General features: G+C 35.3%; 1 protein-coding gene across 4 annotated transcripts in view; it reads right to left on the reverse strand.

Moving 5' to 3' along the window:
* ZBTB20 (zinc finger and BTB domain containing 20) overlaps positions 1-24,333 on the reverse strand; it is a 764,386-nt gene that overhangs the window by 538,747 nt on the left and 201,306 nt on the right. For all 4 annotated transcript variants that reach the window (XM_042954830.1, XM_042954828.1, XM_042954831.1 and 1 more), the window contains exon 6: positions 21,070-21,115. The gene's annotated coding sequence lies outside the window, so the exon portion shown is untranslated. The remainder of the gene's footprint in view (positions 1-21,069; positions 21,116-24,333) is intronic.

The following is a 24,333-nucleotide window of genomic DNA, read 5'->3' on the forward strand; positions in this document are numbered from 1 at the left end:
TACTTTAAAATTATAACAAATGATACAGATATAAGGCAATATAGGACAAACCAAAAAACATAAAGCCGCATATGAATTGGCCCCACAGGCTCAATGAAAATATAATCCATAAGTGGGTGCTAAAAGAGGTCATGGAAGATGCATTTTCTTGGAAATGCATTTAATATCATTAGTTTGGCCTGTTTTCTGCATCTGATAATGCAGATTTACAATTTTAATGACCAAAAGAGGTGTGAACTTGTCAGTGATAAGTGAAGAAATTCTACCACTCTGTGGGGCTGCAGAATGCCCACATGATTTGGAACCTTCAGCAGCCAAACAGATTGCACAATCTCTACCAGCGATCTTGAAGCATGTCTGATTTTTCCACCTGGTGAGAAGAAGCCTGAGTTAGAGACTTGTATTAATGCTGGAGTGCTGGCGTAGACCAAGTCTGCCAACTTCCTAACCCATAAGCAATTCCAAATAATGATCCAAAATAGCACTTAAAAGAAATGATGAGACGCTGTCCTTTTAAAAACCCCTAGGTACTGACTAGATTCTAGTCCCTATAATGAGGGGAAAGGAAGGAGTTGATCCGCTGAAAACCATGACTTAGCTCGAAAAATCCTTAAATTCCAGGGAACCTGACCCTGACCCCCATACCCCATGCTCCATGACAGACTGAGGCAATCACCTCGTGACTGTCAGTAAGTTTTACGTGTAAGTTCTGTTTCTAAGGCTCATTAGCTATCTCCTGTTGATATAAATTTGAGGTTGTACTTATTTTTCATGTCACAGAATATTATCTGTTGACACCCAGCATCAGACCTATTTTCTACACTCTGACAGATTAAATTCTGCCTTGTTTGTTTGTAAAGCATCTCCTAATACTAACTCAGCCAACATCACCTGTGTTGGAGGTGGTTAAGATCCACCTCCCCAAAGCATGTTACCACGGTGACAAAGTAGTGACCTAATTTGCACACACCTGCTGGGTTAATTGGGCCAAAATGAAAGATGATATATATGCTCAAAATCCAAAACTGATTTTTTTCCTCAAAATTAAATATTTGATTTTTTTAAATTAGCAGTTTCTAAAGCTAAGTAACATACTCCAGGTGTGCATTTGCCAGTTAATACACCCTGAATGTTTCATGACTCTTGAGGAGCAAAATATATTGAGTGATGAATACAAATCTTTTATGTATTTTCTGTGTGCAATGATTAGTATGAGTAAGTGGTCTCAATCACTGAATACATGGGGTGTGCCTGAGGGGTCAAGCCATTGCCTCAAAGCAAATAGGGACATTTCAACTGTGCCAAGTTAACATTCAGAGTCTGAACTGCTTCTGAAAATGCAAGTTCATTTTGGAGCTACTCTCCATAGCCTGTGGCAGCCTGCAACATCTCCTAGACAAAAACGTCACTTAACTCTGGTTGACCTCCTCTACCCCTCTGTACTCATCCTTCTGAGACCACTGATAGTTTTTCTTTGAGCCATATAAAGTTACATATCAAGAACTGATTAAGATATGAGCAGACACTTGCAAAGACTGCTGACCAAGCCGCAACAACAGGTAAGTGGTATAGCTAAATGCGTCAAAAGCTTGAAAAACTCATATATCTGTGACTCTATTCTGCTTATAGTAATTTATCCAAAGGACATAATCGGGGATGTTCATAAAAATGTGTACATAACAACATTCATCATATGTTATATTTTTTAATTTTTTTAATGTTAATTTATTTTTGAGACAGGGAGAGACAGAGACAGTGAGCAGGAGAGAGGCAGAGAAAGAGGGAGACACAGAATCCGAAGCAGGCTCCAGGCTCCAAGCTATCAGCACAGAACCCAATGCGGAGCTCGAACTCATGAACCGTGAGATCATGACCTGAGCAGAAGTCAGATGCCAAACCGACTGAGCCACCTCGGTGACCCATATGTTATTTTGATAGAGAAAAACTGGAAGCAACTTGCATGTCCAAGAGCAAGAGATTGGCTAAATTATTATAACACATCCATTGAGTGGAACACTGTAAAATCAACAAAAAAATCATGCCACAGAAAATTTATTTATTAACACAAATGTTCACAATATATTGCTAGTTGAATCAGAATCCACAATCACGCAGAGTATAATCCTATATTTTTGAACGCACACATACACACATCAAAATGTTAATAATGATTGATCTTCTAAGTTACAATCATAATATCAAGGGTGATTTTATTGTCTTCTTTTCTGCTTTTTTTGTGTTTTCCAAATAGTTTTACAATGCTGATGTCTTACTTTTACAATAGAAACATGAACATTCTATTAAAAATAAAGGGTAGAAAAAAGTTAAATTACATTTCCTGATTCCTCTCCCTCACTTAGATTTCACATCTCACCTGTCCTTAGGTCTCTCCTTGTCAATTCCAGTCATGAATAGAATAGCTGTTAAATTGAATAATATTCTTTTATTGCTAAATAGTCCACTCTTCTAGCTTAATTATTTACTTTACTTACTTACAAACTTTCAAAAATGAAAGCCATCAGACCCCTTCTAGTCTTTGAGCTGCTTTTTAAGCTTTAGAAAAGCAAAGGAAGTAAATGCCCTTTGGTAATGAAGGTGACTGGAAGGGAACTTTTCAAGGTACAAATATGTCTATTTATCACCTGGCTATTGCATCCTGCTTAAATTACAACGTTCATACTTTGATTTTATTTGTACAGTTATAAGGTCTTACTGATAAGTAAGTGCTTCTCTTAAGTAAGTAAAATTAACATTACCATATGAACTGGAATTACTGTTAAAAGTATCTCGCTAGGGGTTTGATTTATTCTATGATGCTTTCACTGATTTAATCATTGCTGGAATTATCAAAATACAATAATTTATTCTCACAAGTAAAAAAGTTTCTCAGGATTTTCCTGTCATAAACAATAGACATCAGTGATTGATAAATAAAAGAAAAATATGCCATTTTGACATTTTAGTTCTTATTCTAGCACTTTTTTTTTCTGCCTTAGTGCTTTAGTGACTTCCTATAAAAAGTTCAGGGGACAAAAAAGTGACTCTTTTATTTCAAATAATGAAATAAAAATTTATTTTAATGCCCCAAAATAAGTGTTAATAAATATTTTTAAAACATATAATGCACAAAAATAAATTTTTGTTGAATTAAAGATGTAAATATTGAAAGAGACTAAATCACCAAGGTACTAGAAAAAAATATGGATAATTTTTTGATAGGAGTTTTCTATACCATAAAGGAACTGACTGATAAATCTAGCCACAGAAAAAGTCTATAGTAAAAGTCAAACAGCAAATTAAAAACTAAAAAAATGTTATATTTTAATTTTTATTATTTTTTTAAAGTTAATTTATTTATTTTGAGAGGGAGAGAGAACGTGCGTGGGAGAATGAGTGGAGGAGGGGCAGAGAGCAGGGGAGAGAGAATCCCAAGTGGGCCCTCACTGATAGCCCCAATGGGGAGCTGGAACCTGTGAACCGTGAGATCATGACCTGAGCAGAAATGAAGAGTCAGAAGCTTAACCAACTGAGCCACCCAGGTGCCCCCAAAACAAAAATATTTTAAACACCTCTTACAGAAAGTGTTATTTTCTGTAATATAAACACCGGTTATACACATCAATAAAAGATTTTATAAAAACCTCTACAGAAAAAGTAAAAAAAAAAAATTAATACCAATTTACAGAAAAAGAAATACAAACACTAGTAAACACTTTAAATGTTTTTAAATCTAACTCATAAATTAAAAGAGCAAATCAAAATAATGATAAAATATCATTTTCACTTTTCAGATTGGAAAAAAGTTGTTCAAACTCAGTTTTGGTGAGGTTGTGGAAAAGCAGGAATTCTCATACACTGCTGTTACAAGTATATATTAGAGCAATGTTTATGAGGGGGGCACTTGGGTGCCTCAGTCAATTAAGCTGTCTGACTCTTGATTTCAGCTCAGGTCATGATCTCACAGTTCATGGCTTCAAGCCCCACATCGAGCTCTGTGCTAACAGGACAGAGTCTACTTAGGAGTCTCTCTCTCTCCCTCTCTCTCTGCCCCTCCCTCACTTGCATGCACAGTCTCTCTCTCTCTCTCTCCCTCTCGCTCTCTCAAATTAATAAACTCAAAAAAAAATGTTCATGAGGAAAAATTCTTAATAGCCATAAACATTTGAATTATGCAAATATTCTAGGAGATTATATTATGTATATTAAAATGAGTACAAAATACATGTAGAAGGCTGTTTATTGTAATATTTTTGAATAGAAAAGAAATTGGAAATAACCGAACATCCATAAATTAGGCACTAGTTAAGTACATTTTGTTAAATCTATAAAAGAAAATATTAGGTAGCAATTAAAAAAGATGATATAGCATAATATACTATAGTATAAATACCATAAAATCTCTGAGATATGGTATTAAGAAAACAAAGAAAATACATGGGAAACTGGAATGATATGATTTTCTCTGTATTTTTATTTATTTGTTTTTCCCTCTCTATTTTTAAAATGAAGGTATGTTGGTACATTTCTGTACATAAATACACTTGGACCTGTTTAACTCTGGGAATAGCACTGTAAGTTGAGGAAGAAATACTTTTCATTTTATATCCTTGTGTACCACTTTATTTTCAAAAATTTTTTACCATTTGCATGCATTTTTAAGATAAAAATAGCAAAAATGATTGTTCGGTGTTATAGAGTATAAGGAAAAAGAGTACCGCATTGCTCATCCCTCACTCTGTACTTGTCTAGACCTATTCACTGTTTCCATTTCCCCATCTATAAAATAACTGAATTACATTAGAAAGATGATATGTAAATTATCTTATAATTCTACAGTTTATATTTTTACGTCTTAAAAATCCAGTACAGAATAGTGGATAAATACATTTGAGATTCCAATACCTACTTTGAGCATCGACAGCTACTACAATGAACAAATCTCTATTTGGTACTTTGTAGACAAACTGTATTCATGTCTTTATGATGACAGAAAATGATGTATATTGCTGAAAATTTTGACAGGCTGAATAAACTAAATATACTCACTGTACAAGTAGTGCTTCTGGGTCTCAACAGGTCTCAGGTGTTGAAATATGCCAAACAAAACTGATCAGAAATGTATTTCTTATATGCTTTACTGCCAACTTCTAACCTTGGCCCAGCTGTTTTCTTGAATTTGTCATTGATATATGCTCTCAAATACACAACTTGAGTAGAACAAAAATGTCAAAATGGTTTATAATTTCAGGCATATATTGCCATACACACTCTTTAAGAGTACGTGATATTCTATAACATTTTAGTGCATGATTGCAAATTATAAGAAGTGCTCTGTATCTTTTTAATTTGTAGTACCTGAAGCTGCAGTATGATAATGACCTTCTTCCATTATGACTTAACATTCTGGTCACTTGGATAGTTGTTTTTAAAAGCAAAATTTCTCAGTCATGGTTTGGATGACAAATATTAGCTCATTTAAGTTATATAGTGAAGATTTTGTATTGTGTATTTTTCTGAGAAAGTAGTTCTTTCCTCCATTTCTGGTTGCCATGATTGTGATAAGAACAGCGCCATGATTCATTCAATGGTATCACTGATAACAATGTTGTGTTATCAATCACATCATAGTTTTGTTTACAAATTGGAATGGAGGTAAAGCCTATCAAAAACTGTATTAAGAGATTTTTTAGTTTCTCTGGTGAAAAAAAAAATTAAGCCCTCTCATCTAAAAACTTAATCATTTCTGAAAATGCTATTTGGCTCCATTTTTCAAATGCCCACAGTAGACTGTCTACTTCCTTGTGCATTTTTTCATATAGTATCAGCCTGGGTCATGGTAATGCTGTCATCTGTTACAGCAGCAAGCAATGGGAAAATAATAATGCTGTGAGTGTAATGTTGATTAGACACATTAAACTCAGGAAAATTCAATCAAATCTCATCAATTTCAATAATTTACTACTACACGTCCTTGTCTAGTTAGAGATAAACAATTTAATTTTGAATGAAGCATTTGGAGAAATTTCTACTTTGGAATGAAAGTAAAGATGAAAAGAACAGATTTCCTGTACTCACCTGAAATGGAAAGATAACTACATATTCTTGAAAAGTTCTGTGCTAAATCTTGGCCTGCTATGAGAGTAATACTTAAAAAAAAAAATTAAATCTAAAGATACTCAGTTTGACCGTCCACTTTCACTTATGGCCTGGATACACAGAAAAAGAGATAAGGGGGTGATGTTACTCCTAGAAAAAATGATTTGCCAAGAGGATACATGATAGTTCAAGAAACCCTGTGCCTCCTTTACTGATTCCTGTTACCAGAGCATGCAATGGAACTCAAAAGGAAAGCTAAGAGTAGCAATGAATCCAATCCCTCTGTGGCCAAACCAACTTTGTTTTTCACACACAGCAAGTTTGTTAAACTTTAAGGAGATACAGTTGAGCATTTTTAGTCCATTTCTGAGTGCTTACTATTGCTGTGTTTACTATCAGGATAAAGAGGAGAATCAATTGGTTGCCCTGAAGCATACCTCTTAATTATACATCGTTAATAGCTAACAGACAGCTCCTTGCTCCTCAACTCTAATACATATACACGTTGGGAGCACAATTCTGAGTAACCTGTAAGAATATGGAGATCAAATTTCTCGTACTCCAGATGTTCCCTTGACTGGATCCTTCATATTATTCAGCATTAATTTAGTTCTGGTATTATTTCCTCAGAAAGTCCACTCATGATCATTCCCCGTGCCCCCAGCCATTCTTCATCCTATTTTTTGTTATTGTACTTCTTGAATAGCACACACCACTTTCTAAACATATTTATGTATTTGTGAACTTGAAACTGCTTATGGTCTCTGCACATACACACACACTACCACCCCACCGCTGTATTAACTCCATGAGGTACAGGATCAGGGTCTTCTTGTTTAAAATGTTTGTTTGTTTATTTGTTTGTTTATTGTGAGAGAGACAGCATGCACCAGTGAAGGAGGGACAGAAAGAGAGGGAGAGAGATAATCTCAAGCAGGCTCTGCGCTGTGAGTGCACAGAGCCCAACCCCAGGCTCAATTTCACTAACCGTGAGATCATAACCTTAGCCAAAATCAAGAGTCTGATGCTCAACCAACTGAGCCCCAGGGTCTTCTTGTTTAGATCTCTATTTCCAGTGTCTGTGACTAGGTCTGACTTTCCCTATTGTATTAAGAGAGTGATCCATACCAGAGAGAACTCTGCAATTTGGTAGAAGGATACTTTGCTCTCTTTGGTTCTTCTAGCAACAAGAACAAGCCAAATTAGAATAGGTTAATTCGGGAGCACCTGGGTGGCTCAGTTGGTTAAGTATCCAACTCTTGATTTTGACTCAGGTCATGACCTCAGGGTTGTGGGATTGAGCCTCGAGTCTGGCTCTGGGCTCCCACACTGAGCATGGAGGCTGCTTGGGATTCTCTCTGTCCCTTCCTTGCTCTCTCTCTCTCTCTCTTTCCCTCTCTCTCAAAATAAATAAAGAAAGATAAAAAAAGAATAGGTTAATTCAATTAGTGTAGTTTGGGTGCTAATCACAGTTTTGTAAATCAAAATCACATTTTCACATTTAACTACATTACTATTTCAGAAAATATTTAATTTTCATTTTCACCTCTTATTTTATCCTGATTTTTTTGCTGGAAAGGAAGTCTAATACCTCTAAATTTTTATGTCCTATTAGCATACTATTATGTGTTAACCAGAACACAAGTGCACCATAAAAGCTGTAACTTAATAGAATTGTTCAGTAGATAAGACTGGTCATAATTCATATAACCACTCTACTAATTATCTATTTTTAAAATTCAAATTGTTGATTTATTGAGTATTCTTAAAGAAAACACACTTGTAACAGACCATAATCATGAGGTGGAAAGGACCAACAAATGCTTTCACTTCTATTCCATTTCTTTTAGGATTCGCTCTACTTCGCACCCTCTGTTGGCCCTCACCTTAATAGTAGTCTACTCCTTATGAGAAACAAAAAACACTGTCCAGAACTTGAGAATCGACTTGGAAGAAGTACAAAGAATGCAAATGTTTCAGGTGGGCAGAGCTGAGCTTAAATTCTGTCTCAGTCACTAACTGGCTACACAGAGTTCAAAACTGACCTTTCTGAGCTGAGCCCTGCATTTTCAATCTGGTCCTGGAAACTCACGACTTCCAGTTATGAGTATACTTAATGGCTATATATTTTTATAGATAGCCAAATGGATGATTCTCTAATAAAGACCTTGCCTATGCTAAATACAGAGAGAGATTAGTATAGCTAGTTCATGGTTTCAACAGCTAAAATCTAGCATAATGACTTTGTCACCCTACAACACTAAATTTCAGTTGCATACCTGGTTTACAGAATCTGGAGACAATCATGAAAAAATGATTCAGGTTATGAATAAAACTATTTTAAAGTTGTACTTTATGAGATATTTGGTATCTCAACACACATGGATTCACAAAAAAGCTGAATAATACCCAAGTCAGTTTTTAATTTTGCACTGCATCTGTGGAGTAACTGTAACCCTGTGAATTACCGAGTCTATGCCTCAAGTTTAGCGTTTATAACAAAGAGAAGTTTCAGTAGTTTAAAAGAATATGCAGGAGAATGACTCATGATTCCATTAAATCCATAAAAACACCAAAGAGCTAAGGCAACAAGTATTCTATAAATTCTGAGCAGATAAATTTTGTCAACTGCAGAGCAGAGAAAGGATCAATATGTGAAATGTAAATAAGCCTTCCACAGATATTTACTATAGAAAAATAAAGTTACTCTCTATAGTAGGTTGAATACTGTCCCTCACAATCTCATGTCTACCTGGAACCTCATAATATGATTATTACTAGGAAATGAGGTCTTTGTAGATGTAATTAGTTAAGCATCTGGAGATGAAATCATCTTGGACTTAAGGTGAGCCTTAAATCCAATGACTGGTGTCTTTATAAGAAGAGGAGAGAACAGAGAGACAGGAAGAGGAAAAGGCCATATGAAGATGGAGGCAGAGTCTGAGCTCATGCTGCCAAAGCCAAGGGATACCTGGGGCCACTAGAAGCTGTAAGAGGCCAGACAGACTCTTACATAGAGCCTTCAAAGGGATGTGGCCATGCTGGACCTTGCTTTTGGACTTCTGGCCTCCAGAACTATGAGAGAATAAATTTGCTTTAAGCCATCCAGTTTGTGGCAATTTGTTACAGTCCAGTCATCCTAAGAAAGTAATACACTCTCTCTGTACTCCATAAAAGTAGAAGCTGACACAGCAGTTTCATGAGAGTAAATGGTGACCTCAAAGTCTCCAACTGATAAGGGCATAGAAGTATGAGGAAAGATCAAAGAGAAACTTACTGGGAGGTTGGGGTGATGGTTGCTAGTAGTCGTAACTCAACTTTAAGAGGAATATACTGCCCACTATTTAGAGTTGTTACCCCTTAAATCCTATGGAAAGATGCTATCCCAAAGTAGTGTAAACTCTTCTAATCCTATACTTACAAGAAAGCCAAAGACTGGTCTTAAACAGGTGCTGGTCATTTTTTCTTAAGAAAATGATGAGATAGGGGCGCCTGGATGGCTCAGTTGGTTTAAGCGTCTGACTTCGGCTTGGGTCATGATCTCCTGATTCATGAGTTCGAGCCCCACATTGGGCTCTGTGCTGACAGCTCAGAGCCTGGAGCCTGCTTCAGATTCTGTGTCTCCCTGTTTCTCTCTCTGCCCCTCTCCTGCTCTCTCTCTGTCTCTCTCTCTCTCAAAAATAAATAAACATTAAAAAATTTTTAAAAATAAAATTATGAGATAATAAATAAAAAATATTTAAAAATAAAATTATGAGATTTATATTTTTTAGAATCCTAAGTGAAATATTGACACGAATAAATAATAAATATTTTATGATGGTGCATGATCAATAGAACAAATATTCTTAAAATCATTTAAGTAAACATAATTTAAATCAGCTAACAAATTAAAAATTATTTATGCTGTTGAAGAACTGGATTCAGAAAAATAAATATACCCATTTCTGATCAATGGAAATTTAAGTATGACATCAAGTGACAAATATACAGGGGAAAAAATCAATTTCTTTTGGCCTAGGGTTTATCCTATCCTGACATTGGCAAAGACACTAATAAGTATGTATCACTTTGCTTGAGGCATCAGACCAGCATTATTAAAAATTATGTTTGTCTCCTAATATCCAAAATTAATCATTTTTTAAAAATAGTTCTGAACTCACCTATCCCATTTGCTATATAAATTTAAGACATCATAAAAGCAACATGTTTAGGTAATTTTCAACTCACCAATTTTTTCTGTAAATACCATTATGTTTCTATACTTGCTTAAATCTCAAAATTCAAAACTTACATTTTTTATCTTTAAAAAGTTATGTACTATAGTACAATCCTATTTTTATCTTCTTAACAAAAAAATGAGAATAGTAAATAGTGTGAAAGTTTCAAATACTTTAAAGAAAATATATTTTGAGAAATAAAAGATTTATTCATACATTTTACCCGAAATATACAGAAATTCATATATTTAAAACATTAGAAATTATTTTCAAAAATTCCCTTAAAGACCCTCAAAATCATAAGAATGCTACATGCAGATATCCATCATTAAATGTTGCATGTTCAAATCAGGAAATATTGAAGGGATTATCCTTCTAGGAAGCAGCAACTATCAATTATTATTTTTCTCTTTTTTTTTAACCCAAGAGATATGCAGTAATCACTGACTATTGGTAAATGAAATTGTTTCTGTAGTTAGTACATTTTAGTTAGCCAACCTTCTGATCAATCTTCTAGTCATCAAATATTCTAAAGGTGGGAAAAAATGGTGCTTAAAACTCAGAGATGAGTTCATTTATATTCAAATTGTTTTCGGAGACTTGGTCTCTGAACACTGTATTAGCTCAGCAAGATGTAGCAGATTAAGGTATTTATTATAATCAGGTGGAAAGTTGTGGGTTCGGCTTTCGGCTTTGTCCAGCAAAGCCGAGGATGGCAGAAAGCATTACTCAAGACTCCATGCAAGTCAAGAGAGGAGAGAGGGAGGCAAAGGGAAATCTCCCTGAGCTGTGCTCAAACTCCCGTATTTACTGAGCATGCATTCAGGGAAACAATGCGCAATACGTCAGTGGGCTACATGCCAGTAAGAACACACTGAAAACGTGCAGAAAAACAAGTTAAGACAGGGTAAAATATTCCATGCAATAACATGGTCTAAGGAATTTATGAGTATAGGCAGGACCGAACCCCTAGATATACATTAACTAGGTAAGTGAAGTGAGTGCCCCCTAGATATACATTAACTAGATAAGCGAAGCACAACCCACAGTTTTCAGCAAGGCCAGGAAGCAGAGTTCTGCTTTGCAACGCGTTCCCTATAATCTCCTAATCCAGGACATAGCGATTTGATTTCCCACAAAAGTGAATACAGTTATGTCAATAGCTAGAACAATTTCCAATGAATGAATGAATGGATGAATCAAACACATAAAGGCAATGTTTAAAATGGATCAATATAAAAAATTAAAAAATAAATGGATCCATATAAAACAGTTGCTCTAAATATATAAATTATTAATATTAAATAGTTATATTTCAAATGAAAGAATTGAGGAGCTATTAAGTTATGGAGGAGCAAATGATTCAATTATAAATATTAGTAAGGACTAGGTTATGGAGTGTTTCTTAAATTCTTGGTTTTATTAGAGCAAATAATAAAAATGGTAGGGGAAGAAGGATCTATATAGTAGACCATGTTAAACATTTTAGTACATGGTTTCAGGGTAATATTATGATAATGAGGATAAAGGAAAAGGAGGAGGAAAAGAAAAAGAAGAAGGAGAAGGGCTAATTGTATTTTCAGTCTTTGGTGTACTGTCATCTCTAATATACAGATGAGCAAACTGAGCCTAAAAGCACACGGGGGCCTGCCCAATTTCTCATAACCAATAATATGGAATGCAGAAACTTAAATCCAGATCTTCTATTTGTAAACCTCACACTCCTTCCACCATCATGTATTGTGTCTTTGTTCCCTGAAATGAGAAAAATGTACTAAAATCCTTAAATACTATGGTTAAAATAAAAATCCCCCAAAATTAGTGTTGAGAGTGCCGTAATATTTACAAAAGTAAAAATCAGTTTTTTTAAAAAAATATTGTTGTTACATACCTTTATAGAGGACAAAATCCTCTTTGAATCACCCTCAATTTTTAAATAGAGATTACTGGCAGTGAGAAGATGTTCCCCAAACTGTTTTGTACCATGAAGGACAAAAATAAGAAATTACGGAAACATAGGAGAGCCTAATTTAGATAGGAGAAGTCAATGAAGTTCTCTCTGACAAGGTATTGTATAATAAATAATAATATAATACTTCATGGAATTTATAGTCTATCAGAGGAGAAAAACTTTCAACTAATAATTACATAACCACCTCTATATTTGCAACTGAGGACCATTCATTATCCTTGATTATTCACACAATTCCATACTTAACTCATTTATTCACAGAACTCCTCAGCCTGAAAACGATCTCCTTTCTCTTTTCAAGTTACTTATGTCTTATGTTTCATGTTATTTCAAGGCCTAGTTCAAAGTCTCACTTCTTACTTGCAGCTCACTGAGCTCTCATCTCCACGGAATATCTTTAGTACTTAATGACTTTTTCAGCAATGGCAAATTGGTTTCATCTTACATCCAACTTCCATCAGTCGGTAATGGTCGTCTAAAGTGTTGACTTCAGGAGGAGTCTTAGATCAAGTTCTGGGTTAATGGCAGAGAGAACCATGACAGATTGTGGTGATGTACTTCATGGGCACCGAAGGGAAATAGGAGGACATCAGATCCAGGGCATTTATTTGACAGGAGTGCTGATATTTTCACTTTTACAGCATTCGTTTGACACCACACCAAATCCAGGTCTAAAGCATGAATTTAATACTGAGGGTGACTTATTTTCTTTTATTTTTAAATTTATATCATGTCTCTTCAAGAATACTGGAAGATTCCTACAGTCAAGGACCATCTATATAACTCTTTTTGTCCATAGTGTTTAGGCCGGCCTTGCAAAGTAGGCATCTTCTGATGATAATGAAATTTCTTTTTTTTCATAATTCACTATGACTATTATTCATAAACTCAATTTGTCTCTTGGTTTCTCCCAAAAGATCATCAATGTCAAAACCATGTTAAAAGGACTCTGTAACATGAACTATAAACTTTAAATACATTGTCTTTGTCATCTCCAGGTTGAAATGAAACACTAGGAAATTGGTAATATTTAAGGGTTAAATATATGCCTATCAAATAATATAGTGGGATGAAGAGAAGATAAAGTAAATACACATTTTTAAATGGATTTAAACATTTTATAAAAATTCCAAATCTGTATCTTTTAAAATATATTTTGTATATTTAGTATGTCCTAAAATTTTTTTCCCGTTTTTAGTAGGCTGCCCTTCTTGCACATAATAAGTGTTGAAGAAATCCATGTCGATTGGAGTTACATTAGAGAAATAGTTCCATTTTACATTTCCCCCCTGCTAAGCAAATGTATTTATCATATTCCATAACAGCTCACAGTTTGTTATACATTAACTGCTCATTCTCTGTGCCAATAAGACTGTGCTGGAACAGCAAATGAATTTGGTGCGTTCATTTAAATGATTCTGCAAACCACAGGCTACCCAGTTGTCTAATGATAAGAGAGCCCCAAAGCCACCTGATCACCATTATACTCCTTTTTTTTTTTTTTTTTTTTTTGGACTAGCATGGTCAGTACTGTCAGGATCCCAATGCTGAGAAGAATGAGAAGCAAAAGTATACTTCAGACATAATCATGAAAAGGGGCTTTATTAATTCAGGCACCAATGATGATGTGGCTAGATTGGAAGGAGAATGGAATATAGGGTCTGAAGTGCTTTATCTGCTCCAAGACCAATGCTGGTTTTGGCACTTCTCTCACTCTAGTGAGTTGCAAAAAAACAAGCAGGTGCTAGCAATCTGAGAGACCACATGCCAGCTACAGCTGCTTCAAACTGATTCAATTACATCTGCCTGAATAGTCCCAGGACATCAAACCAGTTGAAGAGATCCATAGGTTGCAAGGAGACCTAGTCTGTCCTGAGACAACCACCTGCAAATATCTCCAGGTTCGGATATGAGTGATCGTTCTACCCTGAGGCACAGGAAAAAAGACGGGTGGGGGCACAGGGAATGTGATTTTAATTCACTTTAAAATTAGAAATTGGTTGGAGAGAGCACAAAAGACCGCTTCTAATTTTCATGTTTAAAATCTGACAGTAGCTGAGGTCTTAAGGATACCTTGAAACAGCCTGGTTTTGTGAGAACATTTCCCAAATCATTGGGTACAGCACATTTACAGAACATGCTCTTGGGATCCGGACTTCGCTCCAAACCTTGTTTGTACAAAAAGGGGCCAAGCAGCTGGGAAATTCTGGAGTGGAGTGTGTCCTCATTAGTTCCCATCTGCCACCAGAACTCAGCTCATGGCAAGTTTGGCTAAGTCCTGGTGTACTCAGGTCCAAATGTGGGTCAGTTTTAATTACACTATACAGAATTCAGTGTGCAATTTTAAATCCTTATTATACAGCACAGAGGAATGGGCAGCTCTCCAGCTAATCAATTTTTTAAAAGTACATATATAAAATTTTTAAACCAGGGTAGACAGACAGTGGGTGGAAAAAAATCTTATAAATGAGTACAAGGGTTACTTAAGAGAATTATTAGTGAAATTAGGTCATGAGCAAGTTCTGCTTTAAAACCTCAAAGTGAGAAACAAACTGTTCCATGGGTAAGATACGAAACTTAAATAAGGTACAAAATGCCCCTTGCTCTGGTAGTTTGCATAAGCAACAAGGCTGCAGCCAGTTTATAGTAAACACCTACAGAAGCACTAGCTTTCCCGTAAGCAGAGATATTTCCTACACTATCATTCTTCACACCTCATCCCTTTCAATGTTTATCACTCGTGGCAGGAACTGTAAAAGGGGGGCAAAAAATCACAAACTACCTGTTAAGAGTAAAACAAAATCAAAAATCAAGTATAAGGGAGAATGCACAGAAAGCGGAGCAGTGTGCACATGTGCTGAGTAGCAGACCCTGGGCATGACTTGGCTCTCAATGCCTTCCACACAAACTGGGGCCAGAATCAATCCATGCAGTCTATGTTCAGAATCCATCCTGTCCAAAGGCTTCATCAGGTGCGGAAGAGCTAAAACACTAAGACTTCAAAGACAGTTATCAGTAAAAAAACATCAGGAGTGAAGAGGTAGGCAGTCAGTGCTGGGCATTTAGCAATAATAGCACAATGCACCATTTTCGAGGGATAAAATGTCCTTTGGCACAAGCCCTAATAATGACACACACAAAAAAAGGAAGAACTTCCTCGAAGTATTCTGGGAGCTTGTGACTGAGTTGTTATGAAGCTCATCCATTCAAAATGCAGCCTGGAATTATGTGGGTTCAAATACTAGCAATTTAACATGTACTAGCTGTGTGATCTTGGACATATTGCTTATTCTCTCCAAGTTTAAGCTTTCTCACCTATAAATGGGAAAAGTAACATCACCTAATAGATTGTTGTAAGGACTATCAATAATATATATAACACATCTGAAATACAAAAGTCACCCCATAAATGTTAACTATTAACCCGACTGTTATGAGTTAAATTGAGCCCTCTCCTCTAACAAAACAAAACAAAACAAAACAAACAAAACAGGTAATCAAACTAAAATAAGATAGAGGGGGTCCTAATCAATATGAATAGCGTCTTTATAAAAAAAAAAAAAAGGGAAATTTGGATACATAGATCAGCATGGAGAGACGATCATGTGAAAAGACACGGGGAGAAGATGGCCATCTATACATCCATTAAGAGAAAGACCTGGACGAGATGCTTCCCTCACAGCCCTCAGAAGGAACTGACCCTACCAAAACACTGATTTCAAACTTCTGGACTGGGAGAATATGGATTTCTCTTGTTTAAGCTGCCCTAGCAAACTAATACCTAACTAATTAAAAATTTCATTAATCATCAATGTTTACTTTGACTCATCATGATCAAAACTGTACACTTCACATCAGGCAACACAACTTTATGAACTCTGCTGAGTAATGGTCTATTCCATATATTATCTAGTGCTTTTCCCCTTCTTTTTTGATTGTTGTTCAGGCAGATACTGTTGCAATATAAATAGGATGACAGGAAAAAAAGATGGTTTACCATAATTAAGATCATCTAGTTTTTATTAAAGATAAGTAAGGGAAAATCATACACACAAATTCATAATCCACTTTTCTACTGTTGAGGGAGTTTGCATAGGAGAGTATCAGGATATTTTACCACACTAATTTCCTTCTCAAGAAAAAAAAAAAAAAGCCTCACACAGCCATTTACTCATTGCCAACCATGTTCCCTACATCTGAGGCCGCTTACATTGTGACACCCTTCCCAACAGAACCACGTTCAGTTCACCAGGATGCATATGAGTCCATGGTTTAATGGGGAAGACTGGTTCTTCCCTGTTTGCAAGAGATTGTTTTCCTGGAGTTGTATCAACAGACCTTCCATTGAAAGGCACATTTCCATAATACAGACATTGAAGTAGATAGGATTATCCTAATCCTAAATTTTTCTTTAAACAGCCCCAGTCTTCTACAGACATGTAGCATGTATAGTTAGAAATGGTGAGTCTAACCATGGCGAACTGAGATACTCAACCACCATCATTGAAGATTTAACTTTGCCAGAATTAATTTTCTTGATGAGTGAATCCTACACTTCCTCCCAATTCCTATACAGCACATCATAACAACTTTTATATTTTAACAAGAGGAGAAAGAAGAAAATTAATATGTAGGGAATACTGGGAATACTAGTGAATGTTGCACACTAAATAAAGCATTTTGTATACCTAATCTACTTTAATCCTCACATCTATCATTGAAAAGGTAGGTATTCTTATCACCATATTTTAGACAAAAAATGAGGTTTAGTAAGGTCAGGTAACCTTCCTCAGGTCCCACAGCTACTGAGGTTTTGGACTAGGACTTCAATGCAGGCTATTTGGACTCCAAAGCTCCTAAATTCAAATTCAGGCAAGAGATTTAGAATCCAGATATCCTAAAAGGTATTTGCAATCCAGGGACTCCTTTAAAGCATCTGAAGTCACAAAGATAGTAAATGTCTTGCTAAACTTGACTCAATTTATCCTCTTTAAGAAGATATCAATTATTCACAAACACAAACTGAGAAGCTTTAATAAGCTTAGATAAAATTAATACCATTATAAAAATACCTGTCGGTCTTTTAGATTCAGTACTATGATAGCATTTCTTATGGTTAATATTCTTGCAACTTGACCTAGTCCATTTACTTCCTGGGGATAAACAATCAGCTCTCAAATCACTAGTAAGAAGATATTCCACATGAGGTATCTCACACTAGACCAAAAATCAAGAGTCAAATTTACATCTCTCACCCTACTGGGCTGTATAACACTGACAAGTACATGAATTTTTTCTGAGCTTCTTTCCTCACCATGGATATAATAAAGATGTTTGACAGATGACCATTAAGGTCCCTTCAAGTTCTAACACTGTATGACATTTAGAATCTCTTCTTAGATATAAGAAGCAGAGGTAAAATTGGATAAAACCTCTAAAACAATCTATGTGACAATGACCAGGCCAGGATCTCTGCTTTCAGGCAATTAGATGTCTTTCTTCAGTATCTAAGTTATAGTAGTGGTGGTAGTGATAGAAATAATAGTAGTATAGTTAAGATTTATTGGGCATTTGCTATGTGCAAATCATCAAACTAAGAATTTTACATGTATTGTCTGATATCTAACTTGACACAACACTATATGAGGTAGACACTATTATTTTTCCAATTTTCCAAAGAAGTCACAAAGGAACAGAAATATTAGATATGTTGACTGGGTCCATACTCATGATAAGTGATGAAACCTAAAAGAGTTCTAAACATATCTTTGCTTCCTGTACTAGTCTGTATGCTCTCTGAGGACAAGAACTTTGCTTTATTCATTTAGCTTAGCACTGTGTCTGACAAATAGTAGGCATCCATTTACTGTGTAGAATAAAAAGAAGAAAGAAAATGAGTAAGGGAGGGTGGAAGGGAAGGAAGGTAAAAAGAAATTATATTTAGACATTCTTAATAAATGTTGATTTTCTTCCTTTATTTCTTTAAATCTAACATCACAGAAAAATCTGTAATTATGCCCAGGAATCCTGGTGCTTGGTGATTTCTTCTTCCTGGGGATTCCATACTATAATTTCTGGTACAAGTCAGTGAAACAGCTACCGTTATCCGGTTTAGTAATCTAGCTAATCAATGTTCTTACCTCATCTCTTAATTTCTAATGTTGAGACTAAAAGAAGAATATAGTTTATTCTACCACACTAAGCTTCAAGGAAAAAAAAAAAAAAAAGAATGTCCTTGATACTGGCCTCTCACCAACTGGTGTAAACTACGGAAAGAAAAACTGTTCCCAGAGGAAAGGTACTTCCAAGCCTAACAGTACCTATGAATAACATTAATTAGTGGTACCAAAAATTGAGAAACATAAAAAAAGAAAAATGTTTTGATGCACTAGATAGACATTGGCTCTTTCTGCACCCTCTACCATTGTTACGTGACTGCCGAATGCCACACAAAATGGATCTCGAGAAGGGCTTATCCAAGCAGGTCTTAACTACCCCATTTTGACTGTACCTCTACCTGGCTTTATCTCTACTTATTTACAGTTAGAATTTAGTGAATAGCAGAAACCATAATTATAAACATGTATACAGTAAACATAGGACCCATTACCTAATGTTTAGCAAAAACAGTTACAGATTTTTAATATAATCTGATCTTATCTGACCTGAAGAAAGTTAACATACATTTTACTTTTGTGTTTTCAGTGAGGTAGAGATTGGGAATGAGGGAGACGGTGATGAAAGAGAGACAGAAACAGAAAGAGAGAGAGAGAGAGATGAAGAGAAAGTGATTATTCAGGGAACCCATGGCATTGATCATACAATGCAGAAGATTTGTTTATTCCTATGCTGCAAAGTATTTCTAAAGTTACCAGTAACTTAGTCATTGAATGCCTCAGCATTGTGCAAAAAAACAGGTATAATATACTTTTCTCATACTCAGCAAAAATATATTGCAAATCGTGTTATGTAAATTCTTAATTATAATGAGGATCAATTCTTACATATTCATTTCTCATTTTAAGGACAGAATTTATCAGTAGTCTCATCTCTGTCTAATCAGCAATATGAGAACTAGAAGTCCAGAGACCCATTCAGAATATATAAGAAGTAACAAATTTCTAAGACTCTCTATTCCTGTTTCTAATACAATTCCAGACATGTTTTATTCATATATACCCTCATTTCTTAATGACCACCTACTATGTATAAAACATTATAAGTTGATGATTAAAAAAAAAACTTAGATGGATCAATAAAAAGAAAAGATATACAAGTTCTAAGATTTTGTTACTAAATACTAATGGAAACTCCTTAGGCTTTTTTTAAAATATAGTACTCTTAAGGAGGATAATGCAAATTATTTGAATAAGTTTTCAATATCAGGAATTTGGGACTACCAAATAAATTATTTACTTAAGGACGTTTTTTATATTAAGTTGACACTTTTTATATTGCATTTAAAGAGCTTCACCTAATTAGTATAAGACGCAGTTTCTCATAGCTTTTCTACACGAAAAATTTAGATATTTATCAGAAAATAGAGCTATTGACATCTAAAACATCAACACTTGGGAAAAAATACCAGGTGACAATGATTTGATGAAAGTAAATATTAATATTCCAGCCTTAAAATCCTCACCTGGATTTTAGCCCCTTTTCTAGGACTGCCACAAAGTAAGTTTTACTTTTTTTTTCCTCTCTCACTTCCACCCAACTGCAACAGACACATGCACAAATCAAGAAATCATCTTACAATATACCCTTAAATTTTCTGAATATGCCCCATGTGTCCACTAATAGCCAAATGCTTTCAAATCTGTTCAGCTAAATGGATCAATAACTACATCCAGCCTCATATAGTGGGGTTGCCAACATGGTGAAACTGAGCCAAACACAAAATGTCTCTACCAGGACCAAAATCATTATCCACCCAGTAATCTAGAGAGATCGACTTTCCCAGGTATCCCTTAGAGAAGTTAACATACACATTATCTAGGACAGTCAACAGCTAGTTGAAAAAAAAAAAATGAGACTCAGAACGAAGGATTTGGAGAAAATAATGAGTTTTATAATAAACCAATGTAATAGTTCAAGGTCTATATCAAGTAGGAATCCTTCACACTCAGAGTACACAAAATACGTAACAGCACGAGCAAACTGCTAACAAGCTTCTCTGTGCACTCACTCATATGACACAGCTGCAAGAAACAATTGAGCAGGTGCAACCAAGCTTTTGAGAATTCCTGCCTGTTGCCCAGGAACCACAACACTGCACAGTTGAGATTTTAAACAGGTGCAAACATTTTTTTTTCCATTCCTGTAGTGCTTGAGACAGTGCAGCAGACAGTACATCTGCAACCACTCCTTACCTAAAACAACCACCACAGAAAATAAACTCACAGCAACAAAAAAAGTTTGAAAATAAAACAATAATGTCAAAAACAGTGGTTTTGCAATAGTCTCTGACCCCATATCAGCAGTCGCTTTAATAGAACAGTTCCATAAAATACTCTCTAATCTCTTCACCAGATGAATGCTTTGTAATTAAAATTATTCTGCCTCATCAAATCTTAGAAATGTTTATTTGATTCTTACAATAGAGTGAAATGCAAGGTATGTATAAAATGCACTCCCCTTTGAAGCTGTCAATATTAATAAGTACTCAAAAATTAACATTTTCACATTATGAAATCTGTAAGCAATTTTAAAATACAAAATTGTAATAACTTGCAAGTTCATACGTAGATTTACATAACTATTGGTAATTCATTTACATACCTGTGCAGCTATGGGGCACAGACAGGCGTGCAATCTATCAGGCACTCTGAAATGCAAAAGAAATATATCATATAAGTAAAAATTAATTTTAGAAGTGGAGTCAGTATTTATGCTGAGGCAGTCTCTGCAGAGAAGTAGAAAAGACTGCTGTCCTTAGAGAGGTGGGTAATTTTATATCTATATTTTCTCCAGATGATATTTCAGATCACCCCAAATTTATATGTGTGAATAAACACACACAAAGAGTCCCTTAGCAGTGTTATCAAAAACAAGTACCAGCAAGGGACTAAGACGCATCATGGCCCCTGAAACAAAATGTTTTCACTAGAGAACAAGGTAAACACTTAAAAATGATTTTTTTTTTATTCTTTCAACACCATTGCTTTCCTAAAACAAATATGACACTACTCTCTAAAAATGAAACCACTCAGATTCATCTGCACTAAGTTTGGATTTAACACTTGTGAGGAAGAAAGGTGCTTTTCATAGGGCAGTCCACAAACAGGCATAAATAAATAAATAAAAGTAAGCCTTGAATGTTCATTAACTTCAGGTTATAACAGCAATAGAAATGAGTGTTGTTTACCTACAAGAGAGAACACTAAAGTCACACCAGATAGAATGCCCCAACCCAACACACTTTAAGAAAATTGCCAGTGATGTGGTATCAATACAGAAGGTAAAGGAAATTCTTCCGGCTCAGAGTATGCAGAGTTTACAACCAGACCTGAAACATATTTGTTTGTAGGTGGAAACTGTATTGCAACACGTAACCTCTGAGCTACTGTGACCCTTGAAAATATTTCATAATTCTTTCTGAAAGCAAACTGAAGTGTTTAATTTATATACTTCTGAACACAGTGAATGAAGGTAACATATTCAAGTCAGTAGGTCTACTGAGTTAACCCTTGCTGAAAAGCGTGTAGAGGAAATAATCCATTTGGATGGTGACTCAATGAAACACCATCTTCATACACTTCTGATGGGAGTGTTAATTGCTATAAATTTTCTGGAAAACGATTAGGTAATGTGTATCAAAATTTTTACTCAGTCGTTTCTAGTACTAGGAATCTATCTTACATAACTGGAAACCATAAATCTAAAAAAGAAAATCTGTATGATAGCAAAAAACTAAAAGCAAACTAAATGTCCAACAGTGGAAAAATAATTAAAGCATGCACATCCATGTAAAGGAATATTTTGCAACACTCCAAAAGGTAACTTGTGGTACTATAATACTATATAAGCATATAGGGTACCAGTTGCATAGACATACTGCAATTGTGTAGATGAGTACAAAAACAGAAAGAACACACAAAAATATTGAGTGATTATATCTGGATGATAAGACTATGGATAATTTTAATTTTTGCTTTTTTAGTTTTGTATATAGTTAAACTATACAGTAAACATTAGTTTTATAATAGGAAAAAATATTAGTTGGTAGGGTAGGAATAAAAGAAAAAAGTTACAGACTGCCATATGGAAATCATAAATCTAACCTTCATAAGTGAAGTAAATTAATTCAGTCACACATAAAATCCACAAAGTATACCTACAGTGAGAAACTCATTCACTGCTTCCTCAGAGGGGTACGGCCAGGGTTTCTTTCATCCCACTGCTTTAGAATCTACACCAGTAATTCAATAACACATTTTTAATCATCTTAGTTAAACTTCTTTAATTATGCAGAGTGAAATGATGGCAAGAACAATTTAGGACTGCAAATCTGTTCAACCTATTACAGACTAATTTATTCACTAAGTCAACAATATTTAGTGAGCGTCTAGTACACGCAAAGGGTTGTATTTGGCATTATGATATGCTAACAGATAAAACAGAACATATCTTACCCTCATAGAGCTAACTATGTAAAAGTGCTAAAAAATATGTTCACACAACTTCCTATTAATTTTGCTGTCAATCCAACACTGTTCTTAAATAAGAAAGTCTTAAAAACAAACAAAAAAACAAAATAAAAAATATGTACATATAGCTCATATAACACAATACAGTTTAAGGTATTTAAACATCTGTATTTAAACAGATATGGTACATTTTATTTTTTATTTTTTAAATGCTTATTTTTGAGAGAAAGAAAGAGAGACAGAGGGAGAGAATGAGTAGGGAAGGGGCAGAGAGAGGGAGACAGAAGATCTGGGGCAGACTCCGTGCTGACAGCAGACAGCTCGACGTGAGGCTTGAACTCGCAAACCTGTGAGATTATGACCTAAACTGAAGTCGGATGCTTAACCAACTGAGCCACCAAGGCGCCCAGATATGGTACATTTTAAAACAAGAAAGCATATATCAGACATCTCCTTTCATATTAGTGCACAACAACTGATACTTAGGTAACATTCAAGAAAATGTCATGAGTACACGAGTGTGTATCACTTATAAAATACCCTAATAAATTAAGTGTTTAGTTTTGTTTCTTATGTGATCTATTTTTTGTTAATACAGAATTATATAACAGGAGACCAGTTATGAAGGCATATTAACCCAACCTCAGATGCCAGATGTCTAACTAAGCTTGTCTCAGATTATGTAAGGCCACACAAAACATATGCACAATTATTAACAGCTATAGTTATTTATTGGCAACTAAAGTAAATAAGTGGTTACTTGCTAACCTTGCCAAATGTACTGTTACAATACTACCAGGGAAAGGAAAGGAGATAGGAGTGGACAGACTAAATGCTGAGGGGATCTCTAACAGCAGAAGGTGGTGATGGAGGTGGGTAAGACCATTTTTGTTGTGCAGATAAAGTGATGCAGCAGAGTTTCTCTTAATAGCAGCTCAGCTTCCTTTTGGCCTGTAAGCATAATGTAACCATCATGTGCCCTTCTGAAGCAAGTGACACACGATGGTTTTGAGGTTCGGTCAATGGGGTCAGCCTGTGTGAAGTGGTGCCAAGAATGGAGAGAAGCTACTCATATGACCAATTATCTGTAGTTCTGTCCAGAGTTCTGGACAGCATGAGAGTTATATGAGGTAGCACGGTGGTTACGAGATTAGCTTTTGCCATCAGACAAACCTGCAATTGAATTCCAGCTCCCGCTCTTCAACTGTGTGGTCTTGAGCAAGTGACATTTTCCCTGTCTGTCAAATGAAGATCATGTTACCTACCCTATAGGATTGTTTGTGCCTATTACATGTTAAAGGCATGTAATGGAACCAGCACAGTTCCTGCTATAAAGTAAGCATTGCTGAAGGGAGGCTATTAGTTTGGCCCTAGTTGTGTGAGAAAAAGAGAGGAT

This window comes from Panthera leo, chromosome C2 (assembly GCF_018350215.1).
Source record: "Panthera leo isolate Ple1 chromosome C2, P.leo_Ple1_pat1.1, whole genome shotgun sequence".
In the NCBI taxonomy this organism is placed as follows: Eukaryota; Metazoa; Chordata; class Mammalia; order Carnivora; family Felidae; genus Panthera; species Panthera leo.